Raw genomic sequence first — 12,491 nt, 5'->3', positions numbered from 1 at the left:
TGCAACAGGAACCTTCCTCAGCAACTCCCTAAAGAAAGTGCAGCCTTAAATAGGAGGCTGCCAGGAACCAAGATGGTTGCAAATAGCAAGTGAGGGCAAGTTGTAGAATAAACCAGGACCTGAGCACAAAACCTGACATGGATCATGCAGAATCCTTACAAAGACCAAGGCGACAACCAAAAGTAAGATGGGAGGATGAATAAAAAAATTTGTTGCAGCAAAATGGAGAAGAAAGGCTTGCAACCGCAGTACTTGGAAGGTCCTTGGGGAGGCCTTCATCCAGCAGTGGATCGACAAAGGCTGAAGATAATTATATACAGCAGGGCCCCGCTTCTCGACGATCCGCTGATATGGCAGCACCGAGAAGGGGGCCGCTATGTTGAATCTGAAATCGCGCATGCGCAGAACGGACGGGTGCGCCAGGTGCGCATGCGCAAACCTCAGATTGCGCGCACAGGCAGCAGGTTGCGCGCGCAGCGCATAGGTCGCACATGCGCAGAACGGCAAAAATGCCGGTTTGCGCATGAGCAGCACTGAAAATCGCCAGATACGCTTTCCGCCGATTTTCACTATACGGCGGGCCTCTGGAACGGAACCCGCCGTATACCCGGGGCCCTCCTGTATACCGATATATATATATATATATATATATATATATATATATATATATATATATATATATATATATACATACACACACACACATTTATTTTTTATTTTTTTCAAGAGTAACAGCAATATTTGCCTACAAAAAATATGTATAGTAAGGAAAAAGTAGTTATAAAAAATAAATGTAAAGGTGCACACACACACACACACACACACACACACACACACACACACACACACACACACACACACACACACACACACACACACACACACACACACACACACACACACACGTTAAGATTGAAGTTCTAAAGGGGGTAAGAATTGTGCCAGAAAAAATATACCTTTGCTTATACCAATGGACGGCTGTATGGTTGTGAATGTACTGTAGAAATGCAGCACTATATAAAAATAATTACTATTAATTAAAAATGTAATTACAAGAAATTACTAGTTCAGAGATATATTGATATTAATGACTATGTTAGAGATTTATATAAAGGCTTTTTCAAATAGCAGTCACTGTGACTTTCTTTTTTCAGAACTGCTTCATGATTTAGCTATATTCAATGCAATATGGGATAATATTTTTCCAACAAGTTATTTATATCAACGCTCCCTATAACTCTTCCTATTGCTCCATATAATACAATATATATATATATTTTTTATTTATAAAATGTTTTACCAGGAAATAATACATTGAGAGTTACCTCTCATTTTCAAGTATGTCCTGGACATAGTTAATATGACAAATAATACATGGTTACAAATACAGTTACATAAATGAACAGGGTATACATTATATACAAGACATTGCATGCACAGTTAAAGAAAATATATATTATGGGCGTATGAAACAGTTACAGACCAGATTAAAATGTGTGACAGCCTTAGTTTAGAAAGAACTAAAACTGGTGGTGGATGTGAGAGTCTCCGGTAGGTTGTTCCAGTTTTGGGGTGCACGGTAAGAGAAGGAGGAGCGGCCGGATACTTTGTTGAGCCTTGGCACCATGAACAGTCTTTTGGAGTCTGATCTCAGATGATGAGTGTTGCATGTGGTATGGGTGAGGAGCTTGTTCAGATAGCTGGGTAGCTTGCCCAGAAAGTATTTGAAGGCTAGACAGGAAAGGTGAACTTTGCGCCTAGACTTGAGTGATGACCAATCTAGTTCTTTGAGCATTTCGCAGTGGTGTGTGTTGTAGTTGCATTGGAGAACGAAACGACAAATTGAATTGTAGAGGGTGTCAAGTTTGCTAAGGTGGGTTTGGGGTGCCGAGCCATATACTATGTCTCCATAGTCAATAATTGGCATTAGCATCTGCTGTGCGATACGCTTTCTGACCAGGAGACTTAGGGAGGATTTGTTCCTGTAAAGTACCCCTAGTTTGGCATAGGTTTTGGATGTCAGGGTATCAATGTGCATTCCGAATGTTAAGTGGGAGTCAAACTGTATGCCCAGGTATTTAAAACTAGTGACAGGGGTTAGGGTGGTGTTAGCGTTGGTTCTAATCAGGAGCTCGTCACTGGAAGCTTTACTAATTTAGTCTTGGTCCCAAATACCATTGTTACAGTCTTGTCAGTGTTTAAAACAGTTTGTTTTGGGAAATCCAGTTTTCGAGTCTCAAAAAGTCAGACTGAAGTATGTGTTGAAGGTCGGAGAGGCTATGGCTGTGTGCGTATAGGATTGTGTCATCTACATACATGTGTATTGAGGCTTCCTTACAAGCTGTGGGAAGATCATTGATGAACACTGAGAAGAGTAGGGGCTGGGACCCGCTGCGCCCGACGGCGCGGGCGGCTGCACGGGCTTTCCCCACCAGCAGGGGAATCCTCCCGAGCCGGTGCCCGTCCCCCCTGGCTGCACAGCTCACTACACGCTGTGACGCGTCAGCCGCTAGGGGATACAAGAGAATTGTGATCCCTAGCTTCAACGCGTCATGTGGTGTGGCTGTGAGCCAATGAGGAGGGGAGGCTTCGGGGAGAGGAGTGTGGAGTGCCTGCCTCTGTCTGTGTGTGTGTGTGTGTGTGTGTGTGTGAGCCTGCGTGTGTGTGTGAGTGCCTGCGTGTGTGTATGAGTGTGTATGAGTGTGTGTGTGTTGCTTGTGATTCAATCAGCAGCTCCAGCCCGAGCCCGTGGAGGGAGGGAGGGGGGGGAGAGTAGCGGGTCCCTCCGCTCAAGCCACGCCCCCCCCCTCCCGCTTAAGCCTCCCACTCCCGCCCACCTCCCGCTCCGGCTCCCGCTCCCTACAGACCGCATATTGCGGTCTGTATATGTCAGCGCCCCGCCTGTCTGTAGTGCGGGAGCGCTGACGGAGGGAGCGGGGCCTTAGCCTAGGGGCCCGAGAACAGAACAGAGCCTTGCGGGACGCGAGGTGATATCCAGGGGGTTGGAGTTGGAGCCTGAGATGGACACATGTTGGGATCTACCTGATGGGTAGGAATGAAACCAGTTTAAAGCATGCTTCCCCATTCCAGAGCACTGGAGTTTGTTAAGCAGGATAGCATGATCAACAGTATCAAAAGCCTTTGCAAAATCGAGGACTATTGCACCAGTGAGTTGACCCCGTTCCATTAGAGATGTAAAAACACGACCCCTACTATAAGGTCCAAACTGCATTAATCCCTTTAAGAAATGAGGGCTGCAGGTGTTGGCATACTGTATCTGCACTGTATGATAGCAATCATTCTAAGTACAAAGAATTACAGCTCTCAACCACCATCTAGTGGACATAGTCCGTATCACAGGAATGTCATATATTAATCATAAGAATATAATTATTTTTCTTGTATGACACTGACCGCGTACGCAGCACTGCGCATAGATGTGAATAGGTTATGGTTAACCAACTGGTTTAAACTAGTCTGATAAGCAGTAAACTGGTTAGAGTCACTTGTTATCTGGTTAGTTAGTCGTTATTTGGACTAATTACTTGACCTCACCAGGCCGGCCATGTCAAGGTTAAGTTTGCACTAATTAGTAGCCACTTAGTATTAGTCTTTTACATGACTCCACAAGGCTCTCTTAGATCCTTAGTTGGGTCCGGCCTCTCCTCAGCTCCCATCAGATGCGTCGTTTCCATGGTAATAACACCTGACTGCTTAGCCTGAAATTTATGTAGCACATAGAAGCCTTGGGGAGATTCCGTTTTTAAATGGATTTTGTAAAGAAAATGCTGGTACCTATTAACCTCAAAGTTGATGTACAGTCTGCATTATGCAGCACATGGAAGCCCTGGGAAGATCGTTGTTGTAAAAGGATGTTGGAAGCTAAAATGTGCTATTTACTATCCTGAATAATTGAAGTGTCTATGTTATGAAGCTGGCACAAGTTCGGAAAGCTTCATATTTAAAATTAATTTTGTAAGCTAACATTCCATTTATTAACCCAGAACTGAGGGTACAGTTTGTGTTATGCCGGATATAAAATGTTAGGGAAGATTCCTATTTTAAAGGCAGTTTGGAAGGTAAATGTGGCCACTTACAATTAATTGAATGCACAGTCTATGGTATGCAGCACAAAAAAATTATGGAAACTAAAATGTTTAATTTAATAACCCTAAATATGTAGGGTGACCTGACATCCCGGTTTAGGCAGGACAGTCCCGGTTTTTAAGGAACTGTCCCGGTACCCCGACAATCTTTTGTAATTTTCTGGTTTTGAATAGGTCGGAGAAGGGTCTGCAGTGCAATGACTCCTCTGGCCCCATTAGGTGGCGCTGCACTGCTCACGCAGGTCTACTAACCCTGGCTGCAGTGATAAGGTAAGGGTGTATGTCTAAGTGGGTGTGGGTAAGTAAGTGTATGTATAAGCAAGTGTGTGTGTGTGTGTGTAGGTAAGTAATTGTGTATGGCTAAGTACGTGTGTGAGTGGCTGGATAAGGCTAGAATTATAGTAAGCGCTTGCGTGTGCGCATGACGTTGCGTGTGCACGTGTCGCAAGCGTTTTGTGTATAGGCCAAACAATGACGCGTACGCGAAGGAGGCGTGGCCATGACATCTCAAGGGTAGATTTTTTTTCCTGCCTCACTGTGATTGGCTCACAGTGTCACGTGGCACGGCAGCCGCTCGAAAAGACACATTTCTTTGCCTTTCCACAAAGCTGCCGCGCCAGCTCTCTCTGCCGAGACTTTGCTTCAGCTCCCAGAGCTCTCTCGGGCGCTTCCCCTGCCCTCGCGCTGTGGTGTGACGTCACCGACACACCGCGCGACCTGCGGGTTTGTGCTCCTGGTGTCGGCGACTCCCCTTACAGCGTGTAGCCCTAGTCCCTCTTTGAGGTACCCCCCACCCACCTGGAAGGTCTGCGTGAGTGGCAATAGTGGTCGCCCTTGAAGTGCGATTCTTGGAAGCTGTGCTGCTGTTTTCCATCTCTGCAGAAGCTCTGGTCTGGACTCAAAGACAGTTGCTGTATGGGTTTAAATCCTTCAGCTCTGCTGTAAGTAGGATTTTAATTTTACTCCTACCGGATGATTCAACCTATTAGTGTCTGTAGCCCAACATTCATGTGTCTGTTCTTTTATATATATTTTATTTAATTGCATTAAATTTGTGATTATCTCTTTGCCAATCTTTTCAGAGTTTGCTTTTGTTAGTTGCACTATGATCTTTTTCTTTTGTCTTTTCTGTTTTTGTTTTTTATGTCTGTCTGTCTGTCTATGAGACTTCACTGAAGATTCCCCTCAGGACTCCATTCCATATACCCTTGGACTATATTTGGTCAATTTTTCCATTTGGAGGCGCCGGTTTTTCTGTTTTTTACTGTCTGTATTGGTTTGTGTACACCTTTTTGCCTAGGCAGCCCCCACTTTAAGTTTAAAGTGTATTTATTGTATGTTTGTCACTTATAGTGTCACTTATTTATATCTATTGCATTAGCGCTGATTTCACTGCTCTTCCCTTTCATCAGATTTTTTTTCCGGCCTCACTGTGATTGGCTCACAGTGTCACGTGGCACGGCAGCCGCTCGAAAAGACAAATTTCTTTGCCTTTCCACAAAGCTGCCGCGCCAACTCTCTCTGCCGTGCGTACGCGCACGTCTGCACTAGATACACTGTAATAGGGAGACAGGTATTTGTCATTGACGCTTACTATAATACAGACCTAGGTGATGGGAGGGAGGAAGAGAGACTGGGGAGTGCGGGAGGCTGAGAGGCTAGGGAAAGGGAGAGACAGGTTGGGGAGTGGTAGAAAGAGGATGGGAGTGGGGAGTGAGAAGGAGGGGAGGGGGGAGTGAGTAGGGGAGAGATTGATTGAGGGGGAAGGGGCTGTGGAGAATGAGGGAGGGGGAGAGAGACAGAGGACACGGGATGTGGAGAGTGAGATAGAGAAATAATACAGCATAATTGGGGATGCTATTAGACAAATACCATTATAATATTTATTTTTAAGTGATGTGATTTTTTTATTGTGTCCCGGTTTTTACTTTTGGCAATGTGGTCACCCTATAAATATGTGCAGTCTTTGTTAGGCTGAGGTTATAGTCAGCGCGATTGCATGTGCTCGCGACAAGCACAAATTTCATAATGCATATGAGGCCGCCCCTAGTGCACACGATGGAGTGCGATGGCGGGACCGCGTTTTGAAAAGGCAAAAAAATGTTTATTTTCAAGCGTGGCCGCATGACGTCCGCGTCACGTGAGCGTTTCAGCCAATGAGGGAGAATTAGCTTTGTGTCGCGTCCGCCACGCCTCCCCATCACCTCCAGCTCAGTTCACACATTGCTGAGGCTGCCGGAGTGCGTGAGTCTATGCGGTCTGTCGTGCGTGCGCAGGTAGTATAATCTTAGCCTTATTCAACAGAAGCACAGGGGAGATTTCCCATTCAAATACATTTTCGAAGCTAACATTTTGTATTTAATAACTAAATCGACTGAAGTTTGTCTTATGCTTCTCAAGATTCCAGTTTTAAAGGGATCTAGGAAGCAAAAAGTTACTACTTTTTAACCCTGACGTCATTGTACAGTCTGTATTATGCCGCAGGTAGAAACTCTGGGACAATTCCCATGTCAAAGGAATCTTGAAAGCTAAAGAAAAGGGTTCGCTACTGCATCCACAATCAGAATATCTGACTCTTAACCTCTTCAGTGTCTCTTGTATGTATATATCTTCATCATATAGCGCCATCCATGTACATAGCACTTTAGAGCAGTAACATACGTGACATAATCGAAATAAGAGCTTCATACATAAAAATAGACATTAGGAGTCCCTGCCCCAAAGAGCTTACAATCGAAGTGGTAAGTAGAGAGAACGTACAGCAGGGGGAGGGGTGTTAAAATAAGTGCGTCTGCAATGGGTCATGGTATATGCATATTTAAGATGCATAGTATGAGCAGCGGAGCTACCCAGATGCTTAATTAAAGAGGTGTGTTTTAAGATGGGACTTAAAGGTGGAGAGAGATGATTGTCGGATATTGAGGGAAAGGGTATTCCAGAGGTGTGGAGCAGTAAGTGAGAAAGGTTTTAGGCAGGAGAGGATTTTAGATACAAAAAGGGTAGACCGAAATATCCTTGTGCAGAACGTGCGTTGGGCAGGTGTATAGCAAGAAATTAGGGATGAGATGTAAGGAGGGGAAGATGAGTGTATTGCCTTAAAAGAGAGAAGGATCATTTTGAAAGTACTGTAATACGGCATTTAATTGGAAGCCAAAAGAGGGATTTCAACAGGAGAGATGCTGAAAACTGATTTAGGAGAGATTAAAGAGATTCTAACAACAGTGTTTAGGATAGATTGTAGGGGACACAGGTGAGAGGCAGGAAGGCCAGACAGTAGAAGGTTACAGTAGTCGAGATGGGAGAGAATGAGGGCCTGCGTTAGAGTTTTAGTAGTTATCTTTGCAATGTTCCGGAGGAAAAATCGATAGGTTTTAGCTACATTGTTAATGTGAGAGGCGAATGTGAGGGAGGAGTCAAATGTGACAGCTAGGCAGCGTGCTTGTGCTACTGGGTGTATAATAGTTCTGTCAACAGTAATGGAAAAGGTGGCAGTAGGACCAGGCTTGGAAGAAATATGAGGAGCTCCGTCTTTGACTTTGCGGAGGACCATCCAGTACGATATAGTGGAGATACATTCAGAGACTTTGGTCTATACTAGGGGTGCGCAAACTATTTGAGCTGTGCTTCCCTTGCCTGCTCCCTCCCATGCTCGCGCCCCCCTTATCTCTTTTGCCGGGGTCTTGTGACGTCACATCGCCGTGTTGCTATGGCAACCGGCATCAAATGACGCTGCAGGGTTTGACACCACGTTGCCATGACGACGCGTCACACCAAGCCTCTGAATCCCGGTAATTGAAGTTGCAGAGGCCTCACACGATCCCCCAGCATTTAATTGAAATGCCTTGGGGAAGAGCGCAGGGCCTCTGCAACCACCGCACCTTCCCCCCCCCCCAGAAAAATCTTGCACCCCTGGTCTATACAAAAGGTGTAAGGTCAGGGGTTGAAAAAGGTAAATGTGTGTGTCTTCAGTATAGAGGTGATATTTGAACCCAAGAGATGTGATGCGGTTAACTAAAGAGAGTGTGTAAAGAGAAAAGGGAAGTGGTCACAGGACAGACCCTTGAGGTATGCCCTCAGAGAGATTGATAGAGGAGGAGGTGTTAGCAAACGATACCCAAATTATGATGGAAGAGGTAAGAGGAAATTCAGGAGGTCTGTTACGGTTACCAAGAGTATCGAGACTGCGAAGGAGAATGTGAAAGAGAAGAAGTTGGTTTACAGTAACAAAGGCAGCAGCAAGGTAGAGTAATATTCAGGAAGGAACTCAGGAAAGTAAATTATAGCAAACAGGATTTAATTAGGACAGAGACAAGCAATCCTGGGTAAACAGAATAGCTGGCAACTTAACATGAACAGGACGGGATAACAGGGACAGGGACTAGCAAACAGGAACAGCGGCAGGACTAGGACATGGGCATGGACCGGTAACAGGAACGTGGACTGGTGACAAAAAGTTTAAACGCCAGGAAGGAGCAACTTCCTCGACTTTAAACAGGAATATCCAATAAGTGTGACCCGCACAGAAACAAGAAAACTATATATGGTATATACTGTAATCATGACTATTAAATATGGGTGAACAATACTGTTTAGAGAAATAAAGAACAAAAAAATGGGAAGCGCAAATAAATGGGATAAGGCAAACAAGCCACTTTATAATTGTAAAAAAACACACAATAAATGGAGTTACATCAAGAATAATAATAAAAGTCTCTGCAGATTAATGTCCAGGTTGTAAGTATTGCATATGTGTAGGACACTCAGGGCCCCTGTATGTATGTCAAGGGGAACGTGGTGTATGTGGTGCTCAAAATTGAGCAAGTATCCTCATAAGACATAAATCATAAATCATATGTCAAAACAGACTCGGGCCAAAGTTAAAGTGCAGAAGTGTGGTTCCAAATGAAAAGTGGGAGCCTCAGAGGTTATAACGTCCACCAGTTATGCAGACAATTAATGGGACAAGAGTGGTGAAGGGACGTACGCGGGCCCCTGTATATTCTGCTCACCCAAGCTCCAGGCCGTTTGGTAGGGACGGCTCTTCTTCCTCTTCCTCCAAAATCTCACAAGTTTCACAGGCTCCACGCTCCTCCAAGGCTCGAGCACGGAGCGGAGCAACTCCCAGCCTGCCGGGTTTCCGGGTATGACGTCACGGCCGGACGTGACGCACCAACCCTTCCCGGCTGGCCGCAGGAACCGCTTGGTGGTTCTCCAGGCAACGAGCAGGCCCACACGAGGCTGATAACAGCGTCAATTCCTCGGGTACTCCACACACAGCAGGAGCACTGCAGCAGACAACCGGACAGCAGGACAGCACGAAAATAGAAGCTTCAGACCCCTTAGGCTCCTGATTGATGGTGTTGACATAACAAATGGTTAATAGGGTCAATTAGTCCCTTTATTACAGGGGGTATATATATTCCACATATCCACTTCTATGGCATCCCTGATGAAGCCACGTTACGTGGTGAAACGCGTAGGAGGAGCCTAAGGGGTCTGAAGCTTCTATTTTCGTGCTGTCCGGTTGTCTGCTGCAGTGCTCCTGCTGTGTGTGGAGTACCCGAGGAATTGACGCTGTTATCAGCCTCGTGTGGGCCTGCTCGTTGCCTGGAGAACCACCAAGCGGTTCCTGCGGCCAGCCGGGAAGGGTTGGTGCGTCACGTCCGGCCGTGACGTCATACCCGGAAACCCGGCAGGCTGGGAGTTGCTCCGCTCCGTGCTCGAGCCTTGGAGGAGCGTGGAGCCTGTGAAACTTGTGAGATTTTGGAGGAAGAGGAAGAAGAGCCGTCCCTACCAAACGGCCTGGAGCTTGGGTGAGCAGAATATACAGGGGCCCGTGTACGGCCCTTCACCACTCTTGTCCCATTAATTGTCTGCATAACTGGTGGACGTTATAACCTCTGAGGCTCCCACTTTTCATTTGGAACCACACTTCTGCACTTTAACTTTGGCCCGAGTCTGTTTAGACATACAGGGGCCCTGAGTGTTCTACACATATGCAATACTTACAACCTGGACATTAATCTGCAGAGACTTTTATTATTATTCTTGATGTAACTCCATTTATTGTGTGTTTTTTACAATTATAAAGTGGCTTGTTTGCCTTATCCCATTTATTTGCCGTTTTTGTATATAATATTTACATCGGAGTTAGAGCCAGACCCTGTAGGTTCCTGAATGGTTCATGTCACATCACTATCTATTGTTTTAAAGTGTTTATATGTGTAAGGTTTAATTTATATACTCCTTCAATTGCACTTTCAATTTATTTTTCAGTCAGTTGAGTGTTTCACGGACCAATCGATAGGCGCACGTATTTTCTTTTCTTTTTGTTTGTTTACAATACTGTTCGCCCTCATTGGCTGAACCGCCGGGGGGCGTGGCCACGCCTCAGTCGCAAATAAAACTTGCAGTACAGCGCGGCTGCACCTTCCGCGCGAAGGTCCTTACTGGGCCTGGTCCGATTGGGGGGCGGTGCTTGTATGCACAGCGCTAGAAGGCACTGGGGCCATGGCCTTCGTCATCACAATACTCACAGATTGTTATTGTATTTTCAGCCACTAGGTGGCAGCAAAACAAGCACATATAAATCTCTACAGATGCACACGTACATTATACACACGCAGAACTGCATGTATGGTGCCATTTATCTTCTCTCCCTCCCAGCTACACGCCCACATTTCTTTTTTTTCCTCCCTATGTCTCTGTCCTCCCTACCTACCTTTATCTTTTTTCCCCTCTTACTCTTTTTTTCCCCTCTCTCTCTTCCTCCTTCCTTTCTCCCCCCTCCCCCCCCCCCCCTGTCTTCTTTACATTTTTCCCTGTCTGCCTTTATAGAGTGGGCAGGGGAAAATCTTGCACAGCATTTATGAATTCATCTGACATTTTAGGGGATTTCCACACAGTATCTATTTTTGCTGCTGCTGCTCATATACTGTTACTGTGCGTTATTGTTATTTCATGGTCGAAAAAAAATAAATCCTCATTGCTTTCCCCTTTTCATCTTGATTTGTCATGAAGTTGTCTTGCACTTTTGTTTTAAAAATATTTGTGTAAAAGCCTTTCTTTCTGGGACTCTTAAAAATGGCCAAAACTGCTTTGTAACCTATGGTTGACACATACAGTTAGGTCCGGAAATAATTGGACACTGACACAATTTTCATAATTATGGCTCTGTACGCCACCACAATGGATTTGAAATGAAACATCTGAGATGCAATAGAAGTGCAGACTTTCAGCTTTAATTCAAGGGGTTGAACAAAAATATCGTATGAAACGTTTAGGAATTGCAACCATTTTCATACACAGTCCCCTTATTTCAAGGGCTCAAATGTAATTGGACAAATTAGCACAATCATAAATAAAATGTTCTTTTTTAATACTTGGTCGAGAATCCTTTGCAGGCAATGACTGCTTGAAGTCTGGAACGCATGGACATCACCAAACGCTGGGTTTCCTCCTTTGTGATGCTTTGCCAGGCCTTTACTGCAGCTGTCTTCAGTTGTTGTTTGTTCGTGGGTCTTTCTGCCTTAAGTTTTGTCTTCAGCAAGTGAAATGCATGCTCGATCGGGTTGAGATCAGGTGATTGACTCGGCCATAGCAGAAAATTCCACTTATTTGCCTTAAAAAACTCATGGGTTGCTTTCGCAGTATGTTTTGGGTCATTGTCCATCTGTAAAGCGCCGTCCAATCAACTTCGCTGAATTTGGCTGAATCTGAGCAGACAATATATCCCTATACACTTCAGAATTCATCCGGCTGCTTCTGTCTTCTGTCACATCAATAAACACTATTGACCCAGTGCCATTGTAAGCCATGCATGCCCATGCCATCACACTGCCTCCATCGTGTTTTACAGATGATGTGGTATGCTTCGGATCATGAGCCGTTCCAAGCCTTCTCCATAGTTTTTTCTTCCCATCATTCCGGTGGTACAGGTTGATCTTAGTTTCATCTGTCCAAAGAATGCTGTTCCATAACTGGGCTGGCATTTTTAGATATTGTTTGGCAAAGTCTAATCTGGCCTTTCTATTCTTGAGGTTTATGAACGGTTTGCACCTTGTGGTGAACCCTCTGTATTTGCTCTCGTGAGGGGGGGGTGGAGGGGAAGAGGGAGAGGGGGGGAGAGATTTGACACTAATTTTTAGGAAAATCTATGTAAGCACAAGCCAAGAAAAGGCAAAGAGAGGAGGGAGGTAAGGGAGGGGAAACAAGGAAACACAAAGGGAATAGGGTACAAACAATAAACTGCCTAACTGCAAAAAAAGGGGTAAGTGTGGTGGCGCAAAAGAGGGGCAACATTTCGGGGCTGACTACCCCTTCCTCAGGCCCGTTCCCACTGAACCTTAAAAGGAACTTGTGGTGCTTCCCTTCATGCCATACCAC

Source organism: Ascaphus truei, chromosome 8, assembly GCF_040206685.1.
Source record: "Ascaphus truei isolate aAscTru1 chromosome 8, aAscTru1.hap1, whole genome shotgun sequence".
Taxonomy (NCBI): domain Eukaryota; kingdom Metazoa; phylum Chordata; class Amphibia; order Anura; family Ascaphidae; genus Ascaphus; species Ascaphus truei.
The sequence above is the reverse complement of the archived record's forward strand: the minus strand, read 5'-3'. Positions refer to the sequence as shown.